Source organism: Mauremys mutica, chromosome 7 (genome assembly GCF_020497125.1).
Source record: "Mauremys mutica isolate MM-2020 ecotype Southern chromosome 7, ASM2049712v1, whole genome shotgun sequence".
NCBI lineage: Eukaryota > Metazoa > Chordata > Testudines > Geoemydidae > Mauremys > Mauremys mutica.
In genome coordinates this window covers 61,436,343-61,450,234 of record NC_059078.1, presented here as the reverse complement: position 1 = coordinate 61,450,234, position 13,892 = coordinate 61,436,343, and the positions used below count along the sequence as shown (strand labels likewise).

The 13,892-nt window shown below is 48.7% G+C and overlaps 1 protein-coding gene across 1 annotated transcript in view; it reads right to left on the bottom strand.

Moving 5' to 3' along the window:
* WDFY4 (WDFY family member 4) overlaps positions 1-13,892 on the bottom strand; it is a 285,705-nt gene that overhangs the window by 257,156 nt on the left and 14,657 nt on the right. The gene's annotated exons all lie outside the window — the stretch shown is intronic.

Below are 13,892 nucleotides of genomic sequence, written 5' to 3'. Positions count from 1 at the left end.
TCTCACAACACTTGGTGTTTTCCTTAAAGCCCCAGCTCCTGGAGTTACAGGATTAGGTGAGAATCTCAGCTTGCACTGAAGTAAATGAGTAAGTTTTTAGCCCTTCTGGTTGTGGAGAAAAGCTTGACAAGGTAGCCCCAGTGTGCCATAAAGGCTCAGACACCAGAAGGCAAAGAAATCCAACATTTAACATTAGTCCATCTCCTGATTTTGGGGGCCTGACTTGTGATTTATGAACATGTGGGGCTGGCAGGACTGGGCCTGACTATCCACCAGCAGCCACCCCTTTTCAAGAGCACTTTGAACGGGAGGGTCATTGCATTTGCTGAAGTTTCCAGAGAGCTCAGCCCCCAGTTAGGTGCTAACCAGAGGCTAGATTTTCAAAAATACCCAGTGTCCTCCAGCTCCAAGTATGGCACTGAAGGGCAGATTTTCCGAACAGCTCAAAACCCCCAGGCTAGACTCATTTGCAATCTGACCCCAGTTGTGGGTCAAGACCATTTAAATTCTGGCCTGGGCTGTTACATTCTGGCCAGCTTGTTTTTTGCTTCGTTTATCTTGGGCAATCGTGACACCTAGTGGCCAGACAGGTAAACTATGTATCACCTGGAGGATACACAGCCCAGGTGCTTTAACCCTTTATCTGTGCTGCTGGGTGAAGCCCCTTCCATTGAGTAGCCCTTCCTCCCTGATGCTGGGAGGCTCCAGGACTGGGGGATGGCTGGAGCATTAATAACAGCCACTATAGCCCAGGTGGTCAAATTGCCTCCATTATAATCCCCTGCCTTTAATCGCTCCTGACTTTTCAATATCCTCCACCAAGTGTATTAATGAAGCTCCAGCTCTGCCAGACTCCCTACATGACCGGGGCAGGACACCCCAGCTCAGTTCCCCACAGGGGCAGAACTTTCAGCAGCAGCCAGCACAGAGTGTGAGTGGCCGGCCAAGCAAAGGGTGTGGGCCAGCAAGCACAGAGCTCAGTGAGCCACCGCAATGGGAAGCTCCAGCTGCAGTGAGGGAGACAGTTGCCATCTTGGTCCCCATCATGGAATCAGTGGCAGCTAAATCAACACCTGAGCAATAGACAGTAGAGCTGGAGATGTTGCCACTTCCTTCATCAGACTCTCCAGCCACCCTCCTGGCCTGATGCTAGTGCAGCCACCTGCCTTCACCATTCTCCGCAAGCTGACTGCACGATCTGCAGCCGGTCCGTTTCCACACCGCGCCAAGGAAGCATCTCTACACGCTCGTGCTCCACACCCTTCACTTCCTCACCCTCGTGTCCCGCCCCGACACCAAGTGGCGGGACCTCCTGCCACCTCTGGAGGGTGAGGAACCCCGGTGGGCCAGCCTCTACTCCACCCTGGTCCCGAGGCCCGCCGGGGATATCAGTTGGCGGCTCCTCCATGGGGCTGTGAGCACGGGCGTGTACTTGGCGCGGTTTACCCCTGTCCCAGACACCTGCCCCTTCTGCGGCGTGAGGGAGACCCTGGCGCATGTTTATTTAGAGTGTGCCAGGTTGCAGCCCCTATACCGGCTCCTCACCAATCTCCTGTTGCGTTTCTGGCTGCACTTTTCCCCTCACCTCCTTCTCCATGCACTCCCTATCCGTGGCCCCACAAAGTTGCGGGACCTCCTGGTCAACCTCCTCCTCGCCCTGGCTAAAATGGTCCCTCAGTGTTCCCAAGGAGCTATACACATCTCAGCAGCTCCTGTCCTGAGCTGGCCTCTAGAGGTCAGTGCACACAGGTAAATGCATCCTGAGCAACTCCTGCATGCTGTGCTGGGTGCCATTTTATCTGGGTGCCACCAAGTGGCACCAGGACAGAAATCCTGACAAGGTCTGCCTTGCTCTGAATGGGGTAGCCCTTGAAGAAATCTTGTGTAGTTAGTGAGGTGCAGTTCATTGTTATATCATGAATCAGTCCCCTGTAACCAAGATCATGAGTTATTTCTGAAATCATGATTTTTAAGCCATATACATTGGGGGCTCTGTTTATTTGCCTTCAGAATCATGTTTTCAAGCTTTTCTCTGCAACCACAAGGGCTAGAAACGTACTTTAAAAAGGAAAGTTGGGATGCTCAAACAATCAGTTCTTTTAGGGAAAACACCACCCTCAAGAGCTATCAGGAGCTGAAAAGCTTATTCTATCCTTGAGTCTCTGGGCACAATCATTTCTTGAGTCAGGGTTGTTGCCAGCCAACTGCACTGATAATATGCAAACATGTATTTAAGCATTACACTGGGTACAATCTGCACAAATGTCTAATACTGTTCTTGCCCTAGAGACACATTCACTCTTTTCAAACAGGTCCTTTTAAGTTTAATTATTCAAGGACTCTGGTTTTATTTTTAGACTAATAGGTCTGGACTAGTAACTTCAGATCCAGATTATTGAAACATCTTCAATGCAAAGGATCTGTGATAAATAAGCATGGGAGCACCCCAGGAGTGTGGGGGGGGGGGGAGCGCTAGGGAGCAAGACTGCCCCGACCTGCCAAAATTCCTTTCAATTAACCTTAAGGAATGGAGTTGTTTGTTGTCTAGAAAATGTTTCACAATGTAGTTATTAAACGAGTGTGAAACACTCCACTAGAGAAGTAGATCATGTCATGGAACGGGCCACCCAAATACCCCGAGAGAACCTGTTTCAATACAGAAATAAAACCCCCAATGACCACATATCCCTACTTCTCAGCTACCACCCCAATCTGGAACCCGTACCAGGTATCAAACAACTACAACTCATACTCGGGGTCCCCATCCTGAAAGAAATCTTTCCTGAACCCCCTCTTCTGGTCACCAAACAGCCCCCCCAACCTCGCCAAGATCATCATCAGAAGCAAGCTTCCCGCAGGCCAGGACACACCAACTCACAGCAGCACCAGAACCTGCCAGAACAAGAGATGCAAAACCTGTAGCTGTATCTCCCTTGCCACAGTATTCAATACTCCCCATGACACACCTTTCAAGATCCAGGGGTCCTACACATGCCTATCGCAACATGTGGATACCTCATCCAGTGCACTAAATGCCCCAACAACAACTATGTGGGTGAAACCAGACAATCACAACACTCTTGAATGAACTCATAAGGAAAAGTATAAAAGACAAAAACACCCCATCACCTGTGGGTGGACACTTCTCGCAAAGTGATCACTCTAGATCAGTGGTAGATCAACGGCAACACTCTTCCAAGATCTCAGTTTTGTAGCTTGTATCGCTTTAAATAAGCCTGTTATAAGACAAGGCTCCTATGTTTCATCAAGGAGTATCAGATGTGAAACAGCATGAAGGTATTTAAGAAGCCAACTCGAAGAGTTCTTCCTACACAAGCATTCAGCTCTTGAGCAGTCCAGGCAAACAACGCACGTTACAACAAAGCTTAAACTTGTTCTTCATAATAATTTTTAAAACAATACTAGCTGCCTATTTTAATTTTAAAAACAGCAAAAAAATATCCACCTCCCTTTCCATTTATTATAAGGAGTCTTGAAGTTTAAATCTCTTCAGTGTGATAGATATCCTTGCTTTGATCTGCTTAGCTGGCAGTCCAGGGGCTCCAGGCTGCTGGCCCCGTGCTGCCTGGGGTCCCAAGCAACAGCTCTGTCTGCCATTAGGGAATTTTTCCCTGAGAACCCCCTGTAACATTTCGCGAACACCCAGGGGTTCACAAACCCCAGTTTGGGAACCACTGCTCTAGATCTGACCTCTCAGTCCTCATCCTCAAAGGAAACCTGCACAACACTGTCAAAAGAAGAGCCTGGGAGCTTCAATTCATAACTCTGCTAGACTCTAAAACTCATGGACTGAACAGAGACACTAGATTTATGGCTTATTACAACAATCTGTAGCCCACTAACACCATTTTTGTCCTATGACTACAGGGGTGTTAACAGGCCACTTCACCTTGAATGCTCCATTAGAATATATGCCAATTACTTATGCTAAATTATCTATCAGAGGGGTAGCCGTGTTAGTCTGGATCTGTAAAAGCAACAAAGAATCCTGTGGCACCTTATAGACTAACAGACATTTTGCAGCATGAGCTTTCGTGGGTGAATACCCACTTCTTCAGATGCAAGTCTTGCATCTGAAGAAGTGGGTATTCACCCACGAAAGCTCATGCTGCAAAACGTCTGTTAGTCTATAAGGTGCCACAGGATTCTTTGTTGCTAAATTATCTGTTTGATCTTATATTTAGCTCTGACACTCTGGGTACCTTTCTCAGACCAGATGAAAAGTTCCATATAGCTCAAAAGCTTGTCTCTCTCACCAACAGAAGTTGGTCCAATAAAAGATATCACCTCCCCCATCTTGTAGCCATGTCGGTCCCAGGATATCAGAGAGACAACAACACTGCATATTGCTCTCTCTCTAAGGAAGACTGAGGGTTGTGGGATGCTGGTACATTTATCAGCATCCCTGAAAACCTGTCCACTACCTGTATCATGGTGCCTACTCCTGAAAATCCAGAAGCCAGATGTTTCCAGATCTCTGTTCAGAATTACTTGGCTTGCTGCAGAGACATGCTATCTGTGTTGGGCACTGGTTCTGCCACAGGGACACTCTGAAAATGAGAGGACTCGATCATTGTGGAATAAATTTACCTCTGTGTCCTTTCTATGAATTCTTCACAGCTGTCACCTTAATGCAATGTCTCTTCCAGACAGAGGATGAATTCAAAGACACCCTTACCAGTGCTCCAGACTGGTTAGTGTGTATAGGTGCATTCCAGTAGGGTCTGCTAATGCAATCAGCAGCCAGCCAGTCACTGCACAGCACCAGGGGCACTTTCTAAACTGCCTCCAGTTACTGTCTGTAGAGTAAGAAGCAGGAAAAATGGTTGCCAGGCAGATTGTACACAACTTGCTCATGGCCCCATCCAGCCCTCAGTCCATATATACAATGCTCAATCTGCACACATCTTCCACTGTGCCATAGCAGATGCTAACCTAAATCCCTGGGAGCACTCAGCTCCCAGCTCTCCTCTATGGCAGCCTGCAGCCAAAGCTGGCAAAAGTGGCCTCTGATTCTTGTGTGCATGGGTACTGGAGGTGCCCACCTCCAGCTAGTTGGGGTGTGCTTTTCAGAAATGCACCTGGAACTAGGAGGCAAGGTCCCATGGAAAGAGCAACTAGAAAGAAAAGGAGTTGAGGGGGGCTGGCAGTTCCTAGAGGCTCAACATCAAGCTATTCCAACGCAGAGGAAAGATAAGAAGAGGCCAAGTTTCTGCACAACAAGCTTTTTAGTGACCTAAAAACCAAAAGGGATACATACATAAAATGTAAGGAAGGGCATGTGACCAAGGAAGTATACATGGGAATAGCACAAATGTTTAGGGACAGAATCAGGAAAGCCAAGGCAAAGAATGAGTTACAGCTGGCAAGGAATGTTAGAGACACAAGAAGAGGTTCTTCAAATATGTCAGACAAAAAAGAAAGATCAAGGCTGGTGTGGGTGCACCACTCACTGGAGAAGGTGAGGTGGTAACGGAAGATGATAGGAAGGCAGACCTGCTCATTGCCTACTTTGCTTCAGTTTTCTCACAAAAAATAACACATGACTGGATGATTAGCAAAGTTACCATAGACAATAAAGGGGAAGGGATGCAGATCAGGATAAGTAAAGGACACGTCAGAGGACTTCTGACCAATTTGAATGAATTCAATTCAGTGGGGCCTGATGCTATTCACCCCAGGGTGCTGAAAGAATTAGCTGAAGAAATCTCAGAGCCACTGGCAATAATATTTGCAAACTCATGGATGACAGGAGAGGCCCCAGAAGACTGGAGAAGGGCTAACATAGTGCCTATCTTTAAAAGTGGGGAAAGGAGCGGTTAGGGAGCTATGACCAATCAGTCTGACTTTGATACCTGGGAAGCTACTAGACAAGTGTATAAAACATTCAATTTGCGAATGCTTGGAGGATGAGGGGGTAAGCACTAGCAGCCAGCATGGATTTACCAAGAACAAATCATGCCAAACCATCTTGATCTCCTTCTTTGACGGGGTAACTGGTTTGGTGGATAGGGGGAATATGGTGGACATAATATACCTGGACTTCAGCAAGGCTTTTGAGACAGTCCCATATGACATTCTGATAAGTAAGCTGGAGAAATGCAGGCTTGGCAGGACTACCATTAAGTGGATACATAAATGGTTAAACAACTGCAAACAAAAAGTAACTATTAATGGAATGATGTCAGATTGGAGGGAGGTCTCAAGTGGGGTTCCACAGGGATCTGTTCTTGGTCCGGTGTTGTTTGACTTGGATGTAGGAATAGAGAGCATACTGATCAAGTTTGCAAATGATACAAAGCTAGGCAGGGTTGCCAATACTTTGGAGGATAGAGCTAAAATTCAGAGGGCTCTTGATAAACTGGAACACTGGACTATAGACACCTAAATTAAATTCAACAATGACAAATGTAAGGTGCTACACTTAGGGATGAAAAACCAAATGCACAAACAGAATGGGGGCTAACTGGCTTGGAAGCAGCACTGCTGAGAAGGAACTGGGAGTTGTGGTGGATCCCAACCTCAACATGAGTCAGCAATGTGATGCTGTTGCAAAAAAATAATAATGAAATTTTGGGTTACAGTAACAGAGGCATAACATGCGAGTTAGAGGAGGTGATAGTACTGCTCTACTCAGCACTGCTTAGGCCTCAGCTGGAGTACTGTGTCCAGTGTTGGTCACCGATGCATAGAAAGGAGGTAGAGAAACTAGAAAGGATCCAGAGGCAAGTGACAAACATAATCAAAGGGATGGAATGCAAGCAGGGGTGAAAATAACTACAGACACTTACTGGTACAGGGCTGAGGCCGGTTCCAGCCCCTGGAAGAGGCGGGGCCTCAGGTGGAAGGGCCAGGCTGGGGGTCAGCATCCCCCAGCCAGCCCTTCTAGGCCACCTGGCCCACGCCACCCAGGGCTCCAGTGGCGATTTAAAGGGCCCAGGGCTCCAGGCATGGCAGCAGCATCCAGAGCCCCGGGCCCTTTCAAATCGCCAGCCCCAGGGCAGCTGCTCCCTTTGCTCCCTCCTCGCCCATCGGCAGCCACAATGGGGCAAAAGGGGCAGAGATGTTAAAGCACTGCCGCGGCAAAGGACTAGCGCTTTAACATCCCTGCCCCTTTTGCCTCCCCTGTCGGCAGCCCTGCCAGTATGGACCCTACCAGCAGGGCCGCCGACGGGGTAGGCAAAAGGGGTGGGGACATTAAAGTGCAGCAGCACTTTAATGTGGGTTGCATATGGGCCAGTGCGGGTTCTTACCGGTACGCACCAGCCCGTGCCCACTCACTTTCACCCCTGAATACAAGCCATATGAGCAGAGACTGAAGGACCTGGGTATGTTTAGTTTGGAAAAGAGGAGATTAAGGCGAGGTATGATAGCGGCCTTCAAACACTTGAAAGGCTGCCATAAAAAAAGATGGAGAAAAGTTATTCTCTTTTGCCACAGAGGGCAGGACAAGAGGCAGTGGGTTCAAACTACAGCATAGCAGATATTGATTAAATCTCAGGAAAAGCTTCCTAACTGTAAGAACAGTAGGACAATGGAATGGACTGCCTAGGGAGGTTGCGGAAGGTCCTTCACTGAAGGTTTTCAAAAGGAGGCTGGGTAGCCATCGGTCTTGGATGGTTTAGACCCAAAAAATCCTGCATCTTGGTGGGGAGTTAGAATAGAGGATCCTTGTGGTCCCTTCTAGCCCTACAGTTCAATGATTCTAACTTGCCATCCGTGGCTTACATGTCCCCTGATGATGGGAGTCTGCTATAGGGAGGTTTGCCTGGCATTCTGGGATGTGGGTCTGGGATGGATGACGAGCTTCCTCTGCCCAAGCCACATATGTAACCCACTGTTCTGTGCCTCAGCCAAAACTCCAGCCCAGCCAACAGGAGCTGCAGGGACATAGCATCTGGGTATCTCCAACCGGACGCCCAATTCAGAAGCCACTTTTGCCTCCGGAGCCATCACAACTCCAACTGCCCACATGCAGCTCATGCAGATACCAATGGGTAGCTCAGGCATGGTCCTTTAAATACATCACGCGGGATTTTGGCAGTCTCTCATGTTGTTTCCCAAGCTGTAAATTCCACCTGCTGTAACATGGGCTCCCAGAGCTGCCCTCCCGAGGAGTTAGTGGCAGAGGTTTTTTATGATGCAATAATTGCTGGTTTTAGTGTGTGACTCAGGATTCACTGGGCTCTCGCCACAGGCAACCTGTAAACACAGGTGACCCCTGCAAGAGGTTGCGTTTACAACAACCACCCTGTAAATACAGAGCTGTGTAACCCAGGCAGATCTGCTCCACAGACTAAGGATTGGGGGAGAATCCTCAGTCCAATCCCTAGAACTGGGCACCTTTCAAAGAGCTGCCACACTGAAGCTGTTGATCACCAGAATTCCAAGACCATTTGTCCTACGGCTGATCAGAATTTTTCCAGACAAAGAGCGTGTTCATAAAAAAGGCCTCTCCCCCAAAATGAAATTTTTCTCCAAAAAATTGACATTATCCCCCAGAATGGCAAAAATACCTCATGACAGTGAATAATAGTTTGGCTCAAACTTTCAGTGACACGTTAACCAATTTTTGTGCATACTGAACGCCTACCCTGCTCTTATCTAGTGCTTTTCAGCAGTAGCTCTCAAAGCATTTTATAAAGGAGGTCAGTATGTTTATCCTCATTATACAGATGGGGAAACTGAGGCACAGGGTGGGTCAATGACTTGCAGCAGGCTAGTGGCCAGGCCAGGAACAGAACCAAGGTCTCCTGAGTCCCAGTCCAGTGCTGTAGGGATTTTGTTAAAGGAAAAATCTCGGTAATTTCACTGCTAAAAATGTTGATAAATCTTTTTTAAAAGAATAAAAAATGGAACAGTTTGAAATGAAACCAGCTTTGCAATCGTTGGCTCAATTCATTTGCCAGCCAGCTCTCATTTCCCACCCCCAGTTTCACTCTGAATCAGATCTGCCCAAATGACTGTATGTTTCCTTAAGACAGCAGGATGGTAGCTGCTCCAGAGATCTCCAGCCCCGGCCCACGCTCTCTGAATTGTGCAGATGCTTTGGCTATTGCTGCTAGAAGAAAACAAATTCCATTCCAGGGATGCTGCTTTTCAGTTTTAAACCACACACTTCCGTGGCTGCTCTCTGAAACGAGGACCCCATTTCATCCAGGCTCCCGGCTGACGCATCCAGGATAACTGACTGTCCAGATTAATGCTAGAACTGCTGCTTTCTGTGGTGGTAGATCCCTGAGACAATGCAGAGGCTGACTAAGGAATAAATTGCTGTTATTATTCTCATCAAGTTGGCAGGGCAGTGAATGAATTAAAGTCACTGATCTAAGTTTTCATGTCTCAGACTCTCCATCAACTTGATTTCTGCTAGATGAGCTGCTCCCCCAGCTTGAGCTGGACTGAACTGTCTCACCTGATTGCTGCTCTTTGGAGATTACTCATGTCCTCCTTGAAATCGGAGCTGCCCACTCGGGTTAATGCAATGATACCTGTCTAGATGAGGAGTAATAGCAACTGCAGGAGATCTGTCACATCCAGAGACTACCAAGCTTTGCAAAAATGCAAGACACTGTCCCCAATTCTTATGGGCAACCACCAAATTCTCCCTCATCCTCCCAGGTATCTTCCACTCATGTAGCCCAGACCCTCCTCAACCTAGGTAAGGTCACCGCTTTGAATGGCTCCTCTACAAACCAGTGCTGCCAGTGCTTACCCAAGGATGGGCTTCTACAAAGCATTTTGTAGCTTACAGTTCATCACAAGGAATCAGTTACACTACAGATTGGTCACAGGGTTATCCCTGGACTAGAACTTATTTGTACAGTGTACGTTTTGCAAAGAGAGGCTTGTGCAGAGGAACACTCTGGAGACTAACAACCTCTTAGTTATCTCCAAAACAGGTCTAGAGCAATCATGCAGCTTTCTTCACCCTGCAACAGCAGCTGGTGTGACCCAGGGGACAAAGGGAGGAGGGGGGAAACATTCACCATGGTCCATCTGTTCCTTGGTCCCTCTGCTGAGGCAACCAACAAGAGGACTGGCTAGAGTCGGTTGTGAAGTGGCTTGAACCCAGCCAGCCCATTTCACGCAGACCGCCACCCTGCATTCTCATGAAGGCGATGGCTCCTCCAGGAAACAAGCCAATGATTACTTCACCCTAAACCACAAATCATGCCACATTTGACCAAGAGGCCTTCACACAGAAGCAGCTTTTGGTTGTTAGTTACCTGATCTGAATGTGACTCTTTGACCTGGAGACTCAAATCCCAGAAACCCATTACAAGTCCCTCAAGCCTTTCATACCACAACGTTGGTCCAGTCTTCTCTAGCAAGGAAAGCCTCACAGTTCCCATGGGATGGTTATGCTAGCCCTGTAGCGGCCCTTGTGAAAGATGGTGCTGTTGCCACTGCTCTGCTGGCTACCTCCAAGGGTCTTGCTGCTTCCTTGGACCAGTAGGGGGTTGGCCTTGAAACCCAGCCCAGGAAGGCCTAACACCTCACCCATAGTATGTTCAGGCCCTTCAAGCTCTCTCAGTCTTATAGGAATTATGCAACCCCTTCCCAGCTGGGTCTGATATCAACCAGGGCCTGCCCCCCTGGCTCCTAGAGGGACAGACTAGCCGGTTACAATCAAGAACAGCAGGTTCTGCTACAAAAATCAGATGAGCATTTCAATCCCCACAGAGTGAGCAGATCCTGGGCTTTGGCCCAGCTCCATCTCTGTTGCTGAGTAAGACTATATAAATCACCTGTTTACAACATGTCCTTGGCCAGCATGTGGAAGCAGACGCTGAGGAGGAGGAAGACATCCTTTGCGGTTATGGGCTGGCAGCAGCATTCTGCGTGTGCAGCCTAGGGAAGGTTAGCTCCACTCAGCCTTCAAAACAGGGATTCAGCAGCAACGTTGGCCCACACGCTTTCCCTTCCAAAGTGCCCGAGACGTTCTGTAGCCTAGAGCCACCAGAACTGGCGCCAGCTGCTGACTCATGTGTTTGGCGAGTGTTACAGCTGCAGGATCCTGTAACAATCAACATCCTCTGCATTGCTACAGCATCCCCTGTCCCAGGCTCGCAAAGCACTTTACCTTCATAGTGACAGCTCCTGTCCTGCAGGACTGACCGAGTGGGTCTCCTCTGTCTGGACATTGCCACCACCAGGGTCACAGCACTGCTCAGGTTTGTCTCATAACAAGGGAACCGGCCAGATCAAGTTTGTGTGAGTGGCACTGCCACCTGATGCATGGAGTTGCAGTGTCACTTACACAAAATTGGCCCCACCAGGCCCCCCATCATCCAGATAGAGGGGCAGCTGTGCCAGACATGAGTGGTGCTGTGATCCCATGCACCAGGACACAGCACCCGGAGCAGGGATACAAGCCCAGCCAGTGTTGTAGGAACAGAACTGTCATTGTGGGGTGAATTGCGGGGTAGGATCTGCAACCCCATGCCTTCCACAGAACCCTTTGATACATGCAGATGACCCAATTTTGGGTTGTGACCCATTGGTTGAGAAACCTGAGGCAAGAGGGCTCTGTAGGGAAGCCTGTGATCACAGTCAGTCAGCAGCCAACAGCCAGTGGGGTGAGCTTTGTCTCGCTGTTTCAGGGAGCAGCCTCCTCTATCTCTGTTTTCTGGAGTTACCATTCTAAAGTCTCTGAAATAAAGCAGTGTTACTTTGCAATCCTCCAGCAAGAGTATTTATGTGTTTATCTAATTTCTCTGTGTGTACACTGTGGTTCCCAAGAAGCTGGTGCAGGTGCTGGTACTGGCAATTGAAGCTGTTATAACGGCTTCTTTACGCTCCCCTTGCTGAATGGGTGCCACTTAAAAAAGTCATTGCATCCGGGCCATAGCAAAGAGTGCCTGGACCCCAGCTCACTGTTACTACTTTCCTTCCCTTAAATTGTGCACACTCCAGCCTGGTCTCCTCTATGCTCTAGTGTGCACTCAGTGGTATGATCACTTTGAACATGGAAGCCCAGCCAAATAAGAAGTGCTGCCAAGAGAGCAGGCTAAACACAAAGCGTCTCATTCCCTAGAAGGACCTTTCTTAGCAACTGATTCCTTCAAACTCTCCTCATTGCAGGACTCCCTCTTTATAGGACCTTTTTTCCCAGCATGCCTTTCTGGGAGTTGGCCCTTTAAATTGGGCAGAGAAAAGCAGCTGTAACCCTAAAGTTGCCATTTTGTAGCTAGTAGATGTTGGCTGACAGCATCCCTCTTTCTCTTCCAGCTGGCAAGGGCCTGTTCCAGCCCTCACCTGTGTTTTCCTTTCTAGTTGCAGAGGAGACGGTTGTGTTCTCACATTAAGTGGCCTGGAGGTGTTACAAACCCCGAGTTTCCCCTGAGGTTAGAGGTTCAGTTAACATGATTCCTTGTTGTGTTTTATTTCTCACGCCTCTGTACTTCCTGCTTTCGGGCAGAAGCTGATGGGCTTAAAAGACACCAGAAAGGCAGATCTCGCACTGTCCAGCCTGACTGGAAGAAATGCTGAGAAAGGAACAGACTTTCAAGAGATTTCCGGTGCTGCGGACCTAGTTGCTGTGTGAGTCAGGGCAGCAAAGCCAAGCTTGCCTGAACTGTGATCCTCCTGAAGACTGTCCATCTCTCATAGTCCACCTAGGGTCAGAGCATTTGCTAAGAGGGTTGGTCAATGAAAACACAAGTTTTGATACTTTATACTGAGCCTAGTGCTGACTCAAACTTGTACATGCAAAATTCTCAGGGAGACCAAACAGGGGATTGTACTGAATTGCCCATTAGGCCTATCCACAGTAAGCCCCAAACTTCCAATCCTATTGGGTTAAATTCTGTCCTCAGTTACACCTGTGTAAATCCAAGATAGCTCCCTTGCACTCAATATTGCAGATTTACACTGGGCCTCCAGCTTCTAGCCCTAAGTGCTTGCAGGTGGCCTGATCCAGCACAGTACCAGACAAATGCAGAGCAATGCCAACTCTCATTGCAGCCAGGGAGTTGAAGAGATGCTCAGCACCACTCAAGAGGGTCTCCTGTAGGATTGGGCCCAAGCTGAGTAAATCTGTGCACTTGGGGCCAGATTCGCAAAGGTACTTGGGCATTGCTCTACTGCACTCAGCATTGCAACACCTCACTCCTAGGGGAATTCTGAGTGCCAGATTAGGTGCCCAGCCTCCCCACACAATGCATGGGGAGAGTTAGTGCTGAAGAAAGGAATTCTCAAGAGCCAGTAAGCTGAATGGGGAGCTGCGCCTACATCCCATTGACTTGGGCCTGGGGCACCTGGCCAACAGACCCGTGACAGGCACTTCTCTCTGGTGGGGATTCTCAGCCACAAACCCTTTCCTGGAGTTAGGCACCATGGCCAGCTCAGCCCTTGCCATTGATAAACCAGGGAACAAGACCCTGCAGTAGACGACAGCCTAGTGAGTAGGGCTCTCCCCTGGGATATAGGAAACCCAGGCTCACATCCCAGCTCTGTCTGATTTGGAGCAGGGACTGGAATCCTGGTCTGCCACATCCCAGGGGAGTGCCCTAAGCACAGGATCATGGGGTATCCTGAGTTGGGTCTCTCTAGCTCCCTTGTTGGAGCTGATCCACTTTGTAGAAATAATTAAGTCTCCAGCCCAGCAGGTACGGTGTCCACCTGGCATGTGGCAAACCTGGGTTCAAGTCTTTGCTCCAGAGCAGGGATTCAAGCCTGGGTCTCTCACATCCCAGATGAGTGCCTGAGCCATGCCTCTGACTGTCTTTTTGGACAGGTTCTTTGTTGCTCTGTCACCTCTCCATGGCCCACGGCTGGCCCTCCTGCTGGAGTGTCTGACAGGTATCAAGTCCGAGGTGTGTTCAGAGCACAACCTGGGCTCTGCTGAGGCTCCCCCACGTAGCTTG